Consider the following 19,375-nt stretch of genomic DNA (forward strand, 5'->3'; position numbering starts at 1 on the left):
GCAGCCTCTCCATTGTGTTTTAATGTATTACGTACTCTATAACAGGATTATAGTCTGTGGATGTGTCTTGTAATTTACTGTCAACCTAACTATAATAACCATCTGACTGAGGTTAGTCTGGCATTTACCTCTTCACTGTTGAAATAATAATAGATTTTAGGAACGAGTGTAATAATACTATTAATAAATGTCTTACTGGTAATAGCCTGTGTTAGAGAGTATCCTTTATTCTCCTTTTTACTGGAGGTATACCACCACACAGTGACTACTTGGCAGGCATGTCCTCATACAGATTCAACTATTTAGTGTGGTTTAATAGGATAACTGTCTAGTTCCTTCCAATCCTGATATCCTCCAAATTTTGATCAGATGGACCCCCTGCTGTACAGTGACCAAAACTTTTGAACATAGTGCAGTGAAGAGCTATTTTTTTTTAAGATAAGGCACTGAAATGCTAGGAATTATTTTAGTTACTCCTTAATTGAAAAAACAACATTTTATTTTATCTTGGGGAAATAGATGTATGTGTGTATGTACTTGTATGTGCTTAGAAAGTTCATTACTTGAGTGGAGGGAAAATAGGAATAGGTATTTAAGCATATTTTTAGATGTAAAAGTTGAAGAAAGTGTATTATTTTTGGTAAGAACTGATTAGTATCCAATCTAAACTGAACTCAACTAAAGAAAACATTGACAATATTAAAAGTAAAGAATAACTGCATAAGCATTTCCAAGCATCACTGTTGACATTGTGTGTGTGCGTGTGTGTGTGCATTTAAAAGCACAGTGAGCTATTTGCCAGCCATCCAAGTAGGCGAATAGGATCCTGGAGGGACATATGAAAAAGAAGGGCTCACCATTGCCTGCCAAATGGGTTCACACTTGGGTCATTTGATCTTCCTCATGTTAGATGCCCCTGTGCCTAGCAGTCAACTCTACAAAACAATAATTTCCACTTAGAAAGCCCTGGAATAAGTCACTGGTTTTTGACGTAGAAATAGTGCGGTAATGTTTATGCAGAAAACATAATGCTGTTGTGCATTTGAAGTTTCTTCTTTCAGTTCCATTTCACTTGAGGATTCCAAGAAGAAATACAGAAACTGGTCAAAAAATATGTAACCTACTAAGAGTTATTTCAAAGCTTTAATGCTTTGGCATGGTGGTGAGACGAGGGTTTGATACAGTAATAAGGTTAAGAGCCTAGAGAGATAGTCAGGGTTAGGGTCTTATTAAATATTACCTTATGGGCTCCTTAAGTTGAACAAATACTGAAAGAATCATCAGTATCTGAAATTTCTTCCTGTGGATTTTCACCTTGCAAAAAGAAACAAATAAAAAATGAAAAATATCATCATCGGTGGCTAAGATTATTGTATTTAAAATGAACGAACATAAATTTCAGTAAGCTCATATGGGCTGATAACTTCAAAAACACACCCAAGCTCAAAATGATACTACAGCAGATTCTACCATTTTGACTGGATCGAGGAGTCCTTGCTCCACAAATATTATTGTAGTTTTTTTTTTCTTTTGTTAGTGTATACATAAGTTCAAGTGATTTAGATTGCTCTTGGAAACTAAGGCATTTTGATAGATCACTTTGACTTAGGGGGATGAACCAGAACTTGTCAAAAGACCCAAAGACCTCCTAAAGATGGCAGGATCATGCCAGGGCCTCCAAACTCGAGTTTGTATTTGGCAAGGCTTCCAAGGTTTCAAACTGTCAAAGAACCTTTTATCATGTTTTTATTGCTATAGTAACTGTTATTATCAACTTCCACATTTCTTTTATGATTCTGTCACTTGGTGTAAGGGGCGGTAGAACTTATTTTTCCTAACTGATATAGACCATGCAGTCCTCCTAAAATGGGGCTCCGTTTGTTTTCTTTATGGTCGTCGAAATATAAAGAATTTGTTTTACGGCTCTATTAAATGTTGGATCGCTATGCTTAACACACACAATACACAATCAAAATGCTAATTCTTAAACTTATCAAGAATATTTACAATTTTAAGTATATTTGCAGTGTAAGTGAAGATAATTACTTAAACCCAACTAAGAGGAAGAACAACATTTAAAAAATTAAACAGCTGCCTTTAGAGAAAACACCAAAAAAGGGGGGTTATATTCCTACAAGGTCATTGTATTTAGGTAGATTAAGTTTTGAATTTGATCTATGCTGACTGGCTGGTTATTAGGAGACATGTAATATATCTAACCAGGACATTTTTCTTAGGAAATTTATGTATAGTGTCATATTGTTATTTTTATTACATGAAAAAGTAATCCCTATAAAATTTATTAAAATGTTTTGATATTTTTAAAAAGCAGAGTAATTATAATTGATTACTCATACATCAGAATTCAGAAGTAACATGGTGTCATAAATATAAAATGTATTCAATTGATTCTCAACTATTTAGTGAAAAATTTCCTTATTTTATGGTTGGCTGGTGAAATACATCAATTTGATGCAGCTTTTAGTGGTAGGCTAAATGATGTAATTATGGTGGCATATGATTTGTTTATTTATATGTTTTGTTCAATTGTATTTCCATTTTTTCCCTATAATAAAAACTGTTCAAAATGTATAGATTGAAATCTCAGCATATGGCATCAAGGTCAACATTTTGATTTTCTTTACACTCTATGATTTGATTTTTTATTTGGTCTATAATTTATATACTTTTAAAATGAAATAATGAATTTGAATATTAGAAAAAATTAAGAACATTAAAGTAAAATGGGCATACACTGTAACATCTAATCAATCGCATACCCACTTAGATAGAAGAGGTCGTTTGGTCTCCAGAAGAGCTTACATTAATAGCTGGGATTCAGAATTCTTGGCATCCCTCAGCAGTCAATACATTGAGCTAAGAGGATGATAAAAAATGCCAACATTGAAGCAAACGTCACTTAGGTTAATCCGGTGGGTCCATCGCAATCAGAACGGGCGGAAAGGAGGCGCTGTAGCATAGTCCTCCTCTCCCACTGCGTTCTAGAATGGATAAAAGTTACAAGCATCGGGGCGCCTGGGTGGCTCAGTTGGTTAAGCGACTGCCTTCGGCTCAGGTCATGATCCTGGAGTCCCGGGATCGAGTCCCGCATTGGGCTCCCTGCTCAGCGGGGGTCTGCTTCTCCCTCTGACTCTCCTCCCTCTCATGCTCTCTGTCTCTCATTCTCTCTCTCTCAAATAAATAAAATCTTTAAAAAAAATAAATAAATAAAATAAATAAATAAAAGTTATGAGCATCTTCTCCAGCTGCCTTTGACAGATCTTGCTCATCTCTTCAAACCTCTCCTTAGGACACAAGTCCTCATTCCTAAGGAAAAAATAACTAATAATTTTCAAACTTCAATGGACCAAAAATGATCACCTAGATTAACCAAATGGCAGCTGAATGTATCTTTAACAATGCTTTCTTATTTACAATCAGGAAAAATAGAAAATGATCTCTAACCTTCAATACCATATATCCTCTGGAGAACTAGAATACCAGTTCATTTTCAGCCATGGAATCATTCACCCACTGTGACGTTTTCTGCTTGTCTTCAGTTTTGTCTTTGAGGTGGAACTTACGCCGTGTTTTCTGTGTGCATTTAAAATGTAATACAAGATACATTTTTAGACTTACATTTTTACATTTTCCTCCCTGCCTTAATTACATGTAACATGAAGCTTATGTTTTAATGGGCATGAGCTCTCCAGTTTTACAGTATCATAAAAAGTTTTATGAGCCTTTTGTTAAAAATCTGTGCCTATGGTCATTGGCAGGGCATGAAATCATTTACAGCTACCTCTTCTACTTATAAGATAAAATTTGGTCCCAATTAGGAATAGTACGGGGGGAAAGAAAACAATTCCTTTGTAAATTAAAATGAGCATAATCGTCAAATGGCACAGATTTGGGTTCATCAGTTTCTACCACATGTGCAAACCCCCCGGGGGGAAAACCTGGTCTTTGTACATACTTGTCTCTAAAGAGTCCCCATTTCAATGCTCATATTAGTTATGCAAAATCAATGGCATGTTTTTAAAAGGGTGTGGATACAACCCTTAGCACAAGTTATTCCTGCCAAGAACAGGAATCATTTCAATAGGATGGAGTTCCAGGGCCATGTTATTGGTAAACATCCGGAACTCTCTCTTGGCCACCTGTCCTATAAATAAATTGATATTTTCCATGAATTATTTATGGACTCTAAGATGAGTCTATTTCCCAGAAGAATGGGCAGTCCCAAGTGGGCGATTGGCCTAAGTGGTATTTTTCTCTTCCCTGGGGTCATGGTAAGTCTTTGAAGTACTGAGTTTCTGAAAGTCAATTTCTCTTCCGATGGAAGCCTCCCTGGGCATCATCTTCAGTAAACTGTTATCAAATACAGTGAAAATAAATGCCTTTCCCTCACTGACTTGTTATGCTGCCTCTGCAGACATGAAAGCCTGTGGGGGAAAAACCAAGCCCCCCTTCATTTGTGTCCAGGGAAGAGTGTGTATCAGTAAGGGACTCGGAAACAGGAATTCTGGATTATTTTAAACACTCACAATGAATAAACATACATATACACTTCTGTGTGTAAGTATATGTATTTGTGCGCACACGCACACACACACACACAATGTAATAGATAATAAAGAAGTACCAAATAACACTATGTCCATTGTGTTCATTTCTTTAAAACATTCCTCTTATTTTTAAATTTATAGCAGCATGTAAAACCTTTAGAATAACAGGTTCTCTATCTCTGGATGCCTTAACCAGGTGCTCGTCTGGGCATGTGGGAAATGTGGTCGGAGGCCTCTGCCAAGCAGAGCCCGGAGGAATGAGCTAGAGGAGGTGCCTGGCAGATGCTTCTCTTGAGAGGTGACAAGCGACCAAACTGCCAGAAGTCATCAGAATGGGAAGATGCTAGGAAAGTTTCAACTGCAGAGTCATGAAGACTCCCACTACTAAAACTACAAGGAGAATGTGCTGGAAGAAGAAGGACTGGGCAGCTCTGTGCCCTACTGAAAACAAACTGGTCACTGGGGCTCTCCTGGGGGACTTCCTCTGGGTCGGCTTCCGGTCCTGCGCTCTGCCTCTCCGCGCGCCCCTCCCCCTCAGAGCTTTCCTGGGCGGCTCTGACGTCACAGGGCTTCCCCATTGGCCAAAGGGCCATGGATGAGGAGCTAGAAGCTGTGGCGGTGAGGGAACCCTGTAAGCCATGCGGGGGGCCGCCGCTGGGCGGAAGGCACTCGGCGAGATGGTTCATAAAGGGAAACCGGAACTGCCCACCCCCAAGTCTGAATTTTTACTCAGCCTTTACCTCCTTGACTGGATTTGTTTCCCCGTTTTGTTATTTCCGCAGCCCCTGTGCCCATCTCTGTTGTTGTGCGACCACATTATATAATAGTTATCTGTCATCACCTCTTTCTATCCCACCCCACTAGCCTTAGCCCCTCAAGGCCTAGGACTGAGTCTTACTCGTCTTTCTATCACACCGTATCTAACTGAGAGCACGAGCTCCCCACATACTTTTCTCCCGATCTCTTTTCTCTGTCTACCCCTCTCAGCTCAGACGTCATCTCCTGTAGGAATTTTTCTCTGATCCCTCAGATACCAAAGTGTCCTTTCTCTTTACTCTACCTACCCCTATACCAGCCTTTAGCTTTCTTTGTTTCATATTTTGCACCCCCTGGAATGTCAATTCCAGGAGGGAAGGACTCTTTGGCTGGTTGGTTGGTTGGTTCTGTTTATTTATTATTTCTTTTTAACGTTTTCTTGAGATACAATTTACATACCATAAAGTTCACTCATTTAAAGTCTACAGTTCAATGGTTTTTTGGGGGGGGGGTTGTTTGTGTGTGTGTGTGTGTGTGTGTGTGTATTGACACAGGTTTGCAATCCTCACCATAATCGAACTCTAGAACATTTTTGTTGCCCCAAAAAGAAAGAAATCAGTCACTTTCCACACTTCCCCTTCTCCACCCTGGCATTAGGCAACTGCTGATCTGCTTTTGTTTCTATAGATTTGCTTATCCTGAACATTTCATATAAATAGGATTATACAATATGTTAGTCTTTTGCGGCTGGCTTCTTTCACTCAGTATTTTCATCTTTGCATTCTCAGTTTGGAAATATATTGCCTAACAAAGAAAAGACACTCAATGAATTTTTATAACATGAAAAAATAAATGCCCTAACAAACTCTAGCATTTTCTGGAGATAGAAATTGTGCTCTAAATAGAACTTGTCTAAGAGGCTTTAAGAAGGCATTATGTTAGAGCTCTCATTATCACTTCCTCAAGCCCTCTCTGGCAAGTGCCAATTGTTTGTTTATTCCCTTTGTGCCCCGAGGACTGAGGTGAGGCTCGGAGAGGTGGCTGGAGAAGGTGTGAGCCACATTCAGCAGCTGCCTGCCTGGATTCTGGGGAGGATGTCTGGCGCTGGGGGAGCCGCTGATGGCAGGAGCAGGGCCCGAAGACTTGTGGTCCACACAGATGTCAGGTGCTTCAGACCTCCCCTTCCCTGTACCCCACGCATTGCTCATCTCAACACTTGCTGATGCTGTCTGCCCTGCCCCTGTCAGAAGTGGAAAAGGTGTCATGCCATGTCATGCCCAGGGTTAGTGAATCACCAGGCCTTGTACCTCAAGCCCTCACAAGGGTATACTGAAGCCTTAAAAGAGGAGAGATGAAGACGTTTTTAGTTGCAGAATTTCGGACATCAGCAATCCAGCAATGGGGCTGCTGGAGGAAGCAGGGAGCATCACATAACTTATCCCAAAGGTTCTGCCATTTCCAAGAACAGAGGAGACGAGAGAGAAGCAGTAGTGATGGCCAAGGGCTGTAGTTAACCAGATCCTACAGTGTGTGGCAAGAAGTCAACACAGGCCCTGCCCTTCAGGCATGCATACCAATGGGGCATGACTTCTGATCTGTAGAAACATTCTATTAACTTTCTTTTTCGGCCATACTATTGTCAAATGCAATATCAATGTAGCATCAAAATTCATCATTTTTATGTCATAAATCTTCCTATAATTTTACATATAATAAGTGCTTACAGATGCAAATCATGTTTAAATGGAAGGACATAATGGTTAAAAGAAGTATTGGCCATATTGTAGTAATTTTGCAAACAGCTGTTTCAAGTTAACATGTGTGTATTCCCAGTCTTGTGTATATGAGATACAAGTTAATGTCAACAGTACATTACCAATGCAACTGAATTTAATTACAGAACTGAAAATGCTATGGGTAGAGGGATCACATTTTCCCTGAAAAGCATAGGTAGGGAGACATCTGTTTCTGGTGCGTTTCAAATAGGTACTTTCATCCTTTACACACTCTGATTCCATAAATTTTTCTTTTTTTACAACAGCGAATTAACTGAAAGATTTCCCTGCATATTTTTTCCTAAAACAAGATAGCAGATATGTTCATCAGCAACTTAATTTTGCAAGTGGCATAATATATGCCTTCTAACATGAATCTGGGACGTGTAAAGAGGTCTGCAAGCCATGAGAAAGGTACTTTCTTTAGCACAAAGTTAGGTCTGGAATAAAGAGCAAAAAGAGAGCTTCCTTGCTTTGTTACCAGATGGCTCCCCACCATGTCCACAATTCTTTATTTTACTAGATTCTTCTGTTTGAAATCCTTTCAATTAGTGAAATCACTTAACGTTAACCTCCAGGGTCTTTTAAGATGCTAATATCCTTGGAAAGTTGGGGCTATTAGACATTTGCAGTATGAGTGCATTTAATCGCAGTTTTCTCCAAACAGCTAGGAAATTCAATGCACCGGGTAAATAAGAGGATGCTGTACAGTTCTGAAGGGAAACCTGTAGCAAAGCAGATTCCTCATGGAGAAAGGGGGACCCTGAGAAGCAGAGGGGCGTTGGATGCCAAATGGTCACTATGACCTAGCGCCACGCTGTGCCACACTCACCTCTAGAGGCTGAACTTTAAAATCACTTACAGTCAGGCAGTGGCCTTGGAATACAGTGCTTTCTTGGAATTGCTACAGGAATCTGAATTATTCACCTGGAACGGTGACCTGATGCGGTTACTCCCATTACCCATGGTTTTGCATTTTACCAACTCAGCTCAGTCAGAAGACCTAATAAACATCATTTGTTGTTCCTCTCTCTCTCCATTTGCTGGTTCCACTACCGCCCAGAGCAACAAAAGATTGTAGGTTACTGCACTGCGGGTAAAAGCAGGCTCCTTCGAGGGTTGCCAAGGATGTAAAGCATCGTTACAGTGAAAACAATCAGTCATCTGCTGAACTGTTGATGGAAATAGAATATCTGCTATCTGTCCTTTGTTGCTCAGAGGATTTGAATGTAAGTGCCATCTGGCTGCTGTGCCGACCGTCTCAAGGATCGCCAGCATCAATGTGGCAATGCTGGTGTGCTGGGAGTCCTAACTGTCTTACCCATTCTCATGGCTCCGTGCAGGTGCATTTTCCAGAAAGAGGAGTTATTCAATCAAGTGTATAACTGATCCTCTCCCTCTGGAGCCTCCACACAAACTGTTACAGCTCATTCATACGAGAACGTATGTTCATCAAGCTTCTGAGACGTGAATGGTCCCTGAAAAATTAGGAAGGTTAAAAAATTTTGTGGTGAAATTCTACGTTTTAAAGGATCTGACAGGATTTTTAAATGTTGACTAGATATGCCGATGGTCCCTGGCCTCCAGAGAGGTAAGGTAGATTAGTGGTTGCAGGCAAATAAGAAAAACTTCTATGCTTCTGCTCCTTTCATGCACATAAACAGCGTTAACTGTTGAGTGTGCTCCACCTTGTAACGTTGGTTTCCAGGCAGTCCTCAAAGATGACCCCTGGCATTCGTCTCCTTAGGGAACGGGATTCAAACACTTACACCACGCACTCTTATGAATCCAGAAACATAAGCTGTTTGTTCGTGTGCTTTGTTTTTGATCTAGAACACCAGTTGAGAAGGCAAGCCAGCCAGTTTTGTCCATCAGGTTACAAGAAGAAAAGAAAAAGGAAAAGAAAAAAAAAAGAGGAAGCAACAGCACATGAGAAGAATAAAGAAAGTAAAGAAATGAGAGCAATAGGAATCAAGGCGGGGCAGGAGAAAGAGGAGGTTCAGAAACCTTAAGAACTGGTGGCGAATGTCAGTTGGTGTCATGATTATCTGTCAGCTAGCACGGCCTACAATTTAACCACAGAGTCAGTATGTACATCTTAGAGGATATGCCACAAACAAACAACAAAAGGTCATAAGCTCCAGCTGAAAACTAAAATTTTCAATTTATCCAGCTGTGTGTTTGTTTTCACGGCCATTAAATTACCACATTGCTGACGGAATACAAAGATGCTCCTAATCAGAGAGAGGATAATTGTAGTCACAAAAGGAAAATGTCTGATTTTGTACTGACTAATCTGATTAGTGCTACTTTTGAAACTGCCTTTTGAAAAGGACTAATCCTTTTTTTAGCTCAGTCTTCGGAATCATGAGTTTTCTTGTTTTCAGAATAAACCTAGCCACTGTAACTCACTTGCTAATTGTATTTCTCACATTTCCCAGTAATAAAAGTTGTCCTTTATTCTGATTCAAGTATTCCAGTGTAAAAACTTAACCCTTAAAGTTATGAAGCTATTTCAGTGAGGCCTACATTGGATTTTCAGTACAAGGCCGTCTATACTAAAACAAAAACAAAAATAAAAACAAAGATTCGACTTAAACAGCGATTGCTAAAACCTCTCAAGCCCCCTCCCCCACTAGATTGAAGAACATTTGCTGCTATTGTCAAAATAGGAGACTGGAATATTCTTCTCTGGGGAATGTGACCAGCCTAAGAGATAAGACATAAATATACCATGATTAAAGATTCACCAATAAAATGACCCATCGAGATACCCCTAAAGTAAAACTCAAGTCAGTAAGTCCTACCCATATACTCAGAACTTCTATCTGGCTTTTAAGTACTTCATGCATATTCATGAGCAACAACCAAGGAATGCCAGACATCTGAGGCAACTTCTAGAAGGACAAATAGAGACAAAGCAAACAGAATAAAGAGGACTGGAAGAAGTGGGGGGAAGAAAATCGCAAAAAATATCATTAATGTACTATATTAAACAGGATAGTCACCCCCCAAATATGAGCCCATCTGTACTGGTTTTCCAGGGCTGTCATAACAAAGTACCACACACGGGGCGGCTAAGAACAACAGAAATGATTTCTCTCACAGTTCTGGAGGCCGGAAATCCTGACGGCATCACAGGGCTGCCCTTCTTCAGAAGGCTCTCGGGAAGAACACTTCCCTGCCTCTTGCAGCTTCTGGCAGCTCCCAGCATTCCTTGTGGCCTTGCCCCACTGTCCGCCTCTACCTCCACCTGGCCTTCTTCTCCTTCTCTGTCTTCTCCTCTTCTGTCTCTCACAAGGACTCTTGTCATTGGGTTTAGGGCCCGCTCAGATAATCCAGGGTGATCTCTCTTCATTTAACGGCATTTATAAAGAAATATAATTTGGAAAAATCCAAATAAGATCACATTCACAGGTTCTGGGTATTAGGATGTGGACATATCTTTTGGAGGGTCACCACTCAACCTACCACAAGGTCCTAGTCCCCAGAACCTATAAATATGTTACCTTTCATAGCGAAAGAGGTATTGCAGATATGATTAAGTGAAGGATCTTGAGATGGGAAGATTCTCCTGAATTATCCAAGTGGTCCCAATGCAACCACTAGGGTCCTTCTAAGAGGGAAGCAGAAGGGTCACGGTCAGCAAAGGAGATATGACCATAGAAGCAGAGGTCGGAATGATGTGTGGAAGACAACGAGAGCCGAGGAAGGCAGGCAGCCTCCAGAAGCTGGAAGTGGCAACAAAACAGACTTCGTGTTCCTTCTACAGATGCAAGAAAAATGTGACCGCTGGGCTGATGGTGAAGTAGATCCCAGATGTGGAGGCAACAGATATGGAGGCCCCCATTCCAGATTGGAACAGGTCAGGGGACACTAGGGGATACTGTGTCAAAAGATGATATTAATAGAACTTTTGAATCCCATGGGGAGATTCAGGAACCAGTAAGGATTGAAGTTGGACTTGCAATAAGCATACAGCAACCAGACAAACGGGGGAAAGTGCAAATGAGGAAAAGGAACGGAATCACAGTATATTACATAGCTCAGCATGAATAACATGATGTGTCAGAATAAAATAAAAACTGACCGCTGATCTAACCACAGTTTCAAGACATCCATACTGGAAACATAAAGGATGCCAAAGTATACCATGTGCAGGGGGAGGGTGAGAGGGGTGAACAGAGCAAATCCTCAACTTCCACAGCGGAGAGGGGCAGACGATGCCTACAATTTAAAGAATTCAGAAGTAACAGTGTAAGTATGATATTTAGCAAATTGGTGCAGAATGCTGCATGAGCTTAATCTTTTTAAGTGGTTCTTCTGATTTCTCCAGCTGTGAAATATATTTATGACTTTCAACTCCTTTCTTTTGTTCATTTTTGAATTCTAAGTCAAGATGCACCTTACAGCAAGCAATTAACAAAAATCACCCTCCATCACAGGTGTTATCAAATGACTTACATTATCCTGAAAAATTACAGCCTATTTCTTTATAAGCAATCATAAGCAGCTATAACATGTTTTGTCTAGTCCGAAAATGTATGCAATCTATCAACAAATAATTGGGCATATTAAATAAATAAAAATATTTCTTCAGCACTTTTGCCAATATCTCTATACATCACTATGACCTTGTATTTCTCAAGTTCAACCTACCAATTTTAAGCCGCCTGTTGATTATTTATTTTGTGATTCAACCTCATCCACCTTTCTAACCTCATATTGATTAGGCCACCCAACCTGCTTCTGAGCCAGCCACTTGTGTGAGATGATAATGTGTGAGAGAATATGCGTTCATTTCAATGTTACCAAGGGAAACCACAGCAGAAAAATAAAACAAATAATGTGTTCTAAGGTCTAAAAAGTAGAGGACGACTTTGTTTAGGGATACTGATTTTTTTGGCGAAATCATCCCTCTGCTCCTCTGAGCTAATGTGTACAATCAAGAGTGATGGATGAGGAGACACCACTCGAGTCTTAGCGTGGCCACCAAGCGCAGAAGTGGATGGTGTTACAGTGAGCATGGATGTGCCCTCTACCGAACCCTCCCTACACTGCTGTGTCACTCCCTCACTTGCCTTGCCTCAGAATACAGTCCAGAGCATTTGGTCATAAGTATCCTGCCTAGAGCTTCCGTGGAGGTTCTTAATCTGCTGGCCCATCTGTTTTGAGGGCTTGCCACACTACATTTTACAGTAGGTGGCACGACTGATGAACTTGCCCTCTTTGCCCAAGGAAGCAAGGACTTCCTTCAACATTTCTGTATTCTCATTTCTTGATTCTATGATGAGGAAATCTGTACTCGATTCCCCGTGTCATTGGTTACTCCTCCCCCGTGGAGAAAGAGTGGCCAGTCTGTGGGGTGCCCATCACCGGCGGGTGCTCCAAAAGCAGGCTAGCCCCACGTTCCCTCTTCCTAGAGCTGGACGTCTTCAAGTAGCATGAAGAGGAAACTTCGCTTTGCATAATCTAGCTCTACTAGGAAGCCTTACACTTAATAAAGCCGATCCTTTGCCCAAATTGGTTCAGTTCTCTCTGTGCATGCTTTATTCATCAGAACCCCTGGGGCAGGGAGGGGAGTGGAGTATGAAGGCTAAGATTCCCACACCAAACCCCACCCTAGACTGCCAACAATTCCTATAAGATAAAGATATGCTGAGGGCCAAATCAGTTCCTTAAGGAAAACTCCTTCCAGCCGAAACCTGCCATAACTCAGTTAACCTATAAGGCAAATGTTAGTTCTCTCCCCAAAACAGCATTAAAAAGTGGCTCCACTGTATTTGTCTGGTGCGGGTTTCGTGAGTGTGCCCTGGGGATTCCAGACAATACGCTGGTGCTAAAGTAGCAACTGGAATCTTTTACCCAGTCGGCTGGACTCAGGCTCTGTTCTGGCATGTGGCCCAGTATATCAATATTGTGGTTTTCAGCCGATTTGGGAAGCTGCTTCACTAAGCCATGTGACAGCCCCCAAAATTGGTCTGGCACCAGAAGACTTCATCAGATTGCGAACTTGAGAGCCTCCAGTCGGCTGTTTTTTGTACTGATGCCTCCCTTCGTAATCATTAACAGAAGGTGAGAGGGCTGCAGTTGAAACACACCTCACACCTATTATGCAGTTTGTGTTTATGTCTCTGAGCCCTCGTAAATCTCCTGGGCTTGGAGCACTTGCCTACCCGAATACGAGCGTTCTCTGGAGGAAACTCCGGTGAGAGTTTGAGTTATTAGCCTAGCTCCACAAACTTATCTGGAAGAGGCACATGGCACAGCTACAGATTGGTCCAAAAGATTGAAGAGTATCAGTTTATTTACTGATTTTAACGCTAGCAGAAACTGAAGCTGTGAATACTCTAGACATAGCCATCTGGCAGTCCCCTCGGAACTGGTGCAAATCACATGGCACATACTAACGCAACGTACTAGGTACAAGTCTTGGCAAATTCCCAGTTGAAAAGTGGTAAATTAGTAGATTATGTCAATGCTGACAGCTCTCAACTTAATGCTTTATTGATTCCACTGTTACGAGAAATTCCTTGTCTGTTAAAACAGCAACCACACAACCATTACTGAATGCCTAATGCACACTCAGCCTTTCGAGCAATGGGGGAGGGGGGGTGCCACAAAATTACTCATACACTTTGATTTGAAGACATTTACAGTCTATTTGGTGGCTTACAATTAAAGCACAAAAAACTATCAGAGAACAAAAGTAAATTATGTGACAAACTTCCTGGTAGGTACCTCAGAGGATGTAGGAACTGGGCAGAGAAAAGCATCAATACGGTCCACTGTGGAAGACTTCCTGAAGGGGTTTGACCTAAAGAATGAGTAGGTGGGCTTGGGGAAGTGAAAAAGGAAAGAAGAAAATTCTAGGCACGGAGGCGTGCTTCTCAAGAAACTGAAGTAGGAATATGCAGGCCCTGCTTATGGAAAAGGGGAGAAAGAAGCTGGGCTGCCTAAGAAGATTGAATGTGCCGAAATCAAGTGAATTTAATCAGAAACGACTGCTCTGGTCAAATCCTGAATGAAGGATTTCAAAGTCCAACCAAAGGATTTGAAACCTAAGTGGGAGTAAATAGGAAATCGTGAAGGATTTCGGTCATGAAAGCGAAGAAACTAAGGTCAAGTTTAAATGTGATACACCTCTGTGTGAAGACACAGACCCGGGTGAACCCCAAACGCTGTTAGTTGCCTGGCCAGACGTCCACGCCACGTGAGCACGTGACCCCCCCACCCCGAGGCCGGTAGCCAGTGGTGCAACGTGAGCAGCAACCTTGACTGCAAAAGCAACTTCGGGCCCGGGCTGATTTTTTTTTTTTTTAAAGATTTTATTTATTTGACAGAGAGAGCACAAGCAGAGGGAGAGAGAGGGAGAAGCAGGCTCCCTGCTGAGAAAGGACCCTGGGATCATGACCTGAGCCGAAGGCAGCCGCTTAACCAACTGAGCCACCCAGGCGTCCCTGGCCCGGGATGATTTTTAACTGGTCTTTTACCAGCCAGAATATTTATTACGTCAGATCAAGGGTACTTATTTTGCCCAGCAATTAGAATAAGATAGACGCTGGCAAAATCTGTCTAAAAAGACTCTTCCCCCTAAGTTTTCTCCCTTAAAATTTAAGGTTGCTCAATTTTACTAAAATGGAAAAAAAAAGACAATTTGTTTTTTCCATTATAGACAGCCCAGTGATCGCTCTATCAATAGTACTCTAAAAAATGTCAACTCCGGATTTGTGAAGTAGTTTTCCTGGTAACTTATTAAAATCAATAATAATTCGCTCGTTGAGTTGCTTTGTTCTACAAAATTAAAAAAAAATTTTTTTTTGAAAAGAGAGATTGAGAGAATCAACATTCTCCATGTCTTTCTGTTTTGCTTGTTTTGCTTACCTGTGCCCTCAGGCAATAGTCACCGCGCATGGGCACGCGTGCTCTCTCGCTCTCTCTCTCTCTCTTTCTCTCTCTCTCTCGTTTGTCAGGGATGGTGTTTTACTTTTAATCCCTCATTCCAAAACGACGGCATAATCCATACCATTAACACTAGAGATAGGCCACTTCTCCAGCCTTAATTTTTTTTTTAATGATTTTTTTTTAAAGATTTTATTTATTTATTCATGAGAGACAGAGAGAGAGAGAGGCAGAGGGAGAAGCAGGCTCCCAAGGAAGCAGGGAGCCCGATGTGGGACTCGATCCCAGGACCCTGGGACCATGACCTGAGCCGAAGGCAGACGCTTAACCATCTGAGCCACCCAGGCGCCCAGCCTTAATTTGTTAAGACAAGTAGACAAAAAGTGTTCGCTTTCATACTTGCGGAGATTCAAACAGCAAGACAGCATCCCTTTTTCAACCCCCACTCTTTCTCCTGGTTCTGCCACTGGTGTCAGCTCTGCTGTTCCAAGTCCGTCATTCTTACTGGCTTTTCGGGCCACCAAAGGACAACAGGACACCCAGAATGCCATTCTCCGCCCCCGCCTGAGAGCCAGTAGTCACAAGCCTGTGCTCTGTTCCACACACTGGTCGCCTCCAGGTGAAATTTAAAATAGAATGGATGGGAACCCAGTTATGTAAAAAGTCACCTCTGGTCTTCTGTTCTATCACGGGAGTTAAGACCAGCTGGGGTGCTTCTGGTATCAGTTTCCAGTACGTAAGTCTCTGTGATCTGCAGCAGAAATTCTTACAACAGGGCCCTTAGAAGTCTCGTTCTCTGATGGATTGCCAGAGGCAGAGTCCAAGGCATATCTGTGCGGGCAGACTTTTTTGCTGAGTTTCCCAGGGACGGAGAGAAAACTACCAGAAAGAACAGACTCCTCTGGGTTCGACAACTAATAATCTACAACTGTCCTGAGTGGGCAGTTGGATTTATTGCCAGCCAACTACTTATCAGTTGGCCCAGCTGGTCAAAGATGACTCTGGTCACAACAGATTCAGTCCCTCGAGAGAGCTCTTTTGAGTGAGTGAATGTGTTTGAGATCTGGCTTTCCCCCTCCTAAATATCCTTTTCCAGAATACAGCTCAAAACTCCTTACCCCTGCTAGGAAAACAGGTTCAAATACACATGCTCCTTGTGGAATCGAGAAGCTATAGATGCTCCAGGAACCTGTGCATACTTGGAGTCCCATGGTGCTTTTCTTAGCATTGATCAGATTCTCGTAGCTGGGATCAGATCATGAGATGACATAGTACCAGGTGGTATTTACGAAGGATGAATGGTATTATCTTTGCAACATTTTATAGATATGGGTACCTGAAGCTTGGAAACCTTGCAGAACATAGTAAACCATCAGGTCATATTCTATTGGCCAGGTAATATTTTGTCCTCCCTTCAAACTACAAAATTGAAAATAATAAATAGGAAACAGGCTCCTGCTTGCTACTTAAAAAATTACCAATTTGAAATGTGCAGTTATGTATACGTTCAGATTTGACCCACCATTTACATTATTTCTCTCTAAATAGTATAAACCTCACTCATGATAGTAGAGATGAACCACTTTATATTGGAGATATAAATTAGATTATGAAAGAACACCCCACTTTCCTGTTCCAGAATAAATAAAATATCTGTAACTTCCTTTATCCTTAAAATAAAATTTCATATGACCTGACCAGATTATAATGTATTTTGAAGTTCAACCATTTAAAAAGATTTCTGCAATTAAAAGAATTCATTTTCACTGAAAACCAGAAGCAAAATTAGAACTGAAAATGCAAGATGGGGGCCAAAAAACTCTAGCCTGTGACACCCTGGAAACTGGGCCATCACTCAGGTAGACATGCCCTTGTCGATGACTAAGGTTTTTTCCTCATGGGAGGGTAAATCCACTAGCAAATGCAGTCACCTCCCCCCATTACCACACACACACACACACACACACACACACACCACCTCCCTCCCTCCAGCCCTCCTGGAACTGTAGTAGGAGATTGAGATCTCAAAAAGAATTTATTGTCATCTTAAAGGTGAGAAAACTGAAGCTCAATGGTGATATTAATTGCCTAAGATTATAACTGATTGACCGGCGGGCACCTCAACCACCCAACTCACCCATTGCCGCCCTCCGGGCTCCTCCCAGCCCACAGAAACCAGATAGGGAAGAAGGGGAAAAGGGCAGGAAGTCCATGGAGACTGACATCTGCCTCAATGAGACCCACTTCATGGAGACCCACTGTGGGGTTTGTTTATCTTCAGAGAACAGAACAACTCTTTTGATGGAGATATCTGTGAACTGTGATGTAAAGAACCATGGGACACAAAAGAGAAATTTAGATCCTGAGGCCCAGTGATGTGGGGTTTAATCAGGAAAAAAAAAAAAAAGGTTGTGAATCAGGTTATGCAGCAGTATTTTGTGGTGGAAAGAACAAGGCCTCTAAAATAAGAGTGAATTTTGACTCTACTACTTACTAGCTGAGTGACCTTGAGCAAGTGTTCAACCTCTCCAAATTCATTTTTTTATCTATAAAATGAGTACCAATGGGGGGGGGAGTTGAAATTTTGTGTGGAGAGAGAGAGAAAGAGATGAAATGCTGGAGGCATTTACGAGGCTCTCAGTGCATGAGAGTTCACAATGCCTGGCAGAAAAAAAAAGGCACTCAAATGTCTGTTCATTGAATGAAAAGTGTATTTCTTCAACCCTATCAACTCCTAGAAATAAGTATCCTTGGCTTTAGAGGTATGGACACAATAATCCCTAAGTATTAATGTTCTCCCCTCCCCCATCCCCCTGAAAAGGAAGTCACTTGTCTTGTTTCATCATTTAGCCCATTTAGGTATGTGCCCAGGGCGTTCCTCATCATGTTAGTCCACTCAATAAATTATGTTCAAAACCAAGATTTCATGCACTGGGGCCCAATGGCGGGGATACAGCAGAGAGTGCTCCATGATCCCCCCTGGAGAGGCTCACAGAATAAGTGAGCTTGGATGAAGGCTCTGATTTTGAGAGAGGCCACTAGCCATTAGCCAAAATATTTCTGGATCAGTAACTACACCCTATCATCAACTTGACTCTCTAAAAATTACAATGTGGCTTTAAGACCTGGTACACAGTGTTCACTCAACAAATATTTGTTGGATAAAAGAATGAATGGGGATGGGATGGGAACTTCAGTGAGCTTTTATTGCTCTGGGCTCATATGGGAGATATGCAGCAAATAAAATCCTTTATTTGAGGATAAAGCAAGCAAAGCCAATCTTTTATTTGACTAAGTCTGGATTCTGGCACCCACGAAGCTGGTATGTCTACCCTGAGAATTTACTACCATTTCAGAAGTCCTCTAGGGAGCAGGTGACACCTCTCAGAAACATTTCTTGCCACCGACGAGGTGAGGCAGGGCTTTCTGATACCACAGCTAAGCACACGCGGCTCACCTTCACGGTTCTCCCAGAGATTTTCTATCCTGAAAAACACTGGGTAACTAACCTTCCTAAACTGCCAGCCACCATGTAGTCTCTGGCTTCTGAACTCTGGCTCCAAAGAGTACCTCACTGGATTCTATACTCTCCTTCACTGAAATCTCAAATTCTTTTGTTTTAGACTCGTCTCTGTGGTTGATTTGTGAACTTGAGAGAAGGGATATTGTCTGTTCAAGTTCCCCCCAGTACAGGGCACACTTAGGCAGTTAATAAGTAAGTTTTTTTTAACATGTCTTCAGTGTGTAGCCCTGCCCAAGGTCTCCACGTGAGCCACCAATATGGACTGGAGATAAGGGTAAGGACACAAGCCTCATCTCTTCGAAAGCTCTCCAGAAGCTCTCTCATGCATTCTTTCTCTGCCCTCCACCTTCTGACAATGCTCTCAAAGATTGCAGAAAATAAGACAAACCGGGAAAACGAAATCACGTAACACAATTTAAATATGGTAGATTAGATACTAGGCCAGAACCTTCTCTTTCGCTAAAAATAGCTGTCTATTTAAACGACGACAACCTCAAGCCTGACAGCATTTCACCAGTCTCAAGTCTCCTGACACACTGGGACCTCAAGCAGAGTGTTGAAAGGTCAACTTGTTTGGTACCAACTCTGACTCAAAACGATTCCTCTCCGGTGAGGTGAAGGAGAGGAAAGGAACGGGGGCAGTGAGATTTTCCAGCCACTCCACCCAGAGGGTAATTAATCCAAATGCGAGGGGGGTGGGTGGAACTCAAACGTGTCCCATTCGACCCACGCCTTCCCCCAGGGTTGCTAAGACAGAAGCTGCCCCAGCAGTCTTTGGGTTGAATCAATACCCCTCCCGCAGAGGCCGGCTCGCGGAAGACGGTGACAGGAGGAAAGGTCAAGAACACACC

The sequence above is a fragment of the Neomonachus schauinslandi genome, chromosome 12, assembly GCF_002201575.2.
Source record: "Neomonachus schauinslandi chromosome 12, ASM220157v2, whole genome shotgun sequence".
Taxonomy (NCBI): domain Eukaryota; kingdom Metazoa; phylum Chordata; class Mammalia; order Carnivora; family Phocidae; genus Neomonachus; species Neomonachus schauinslandi.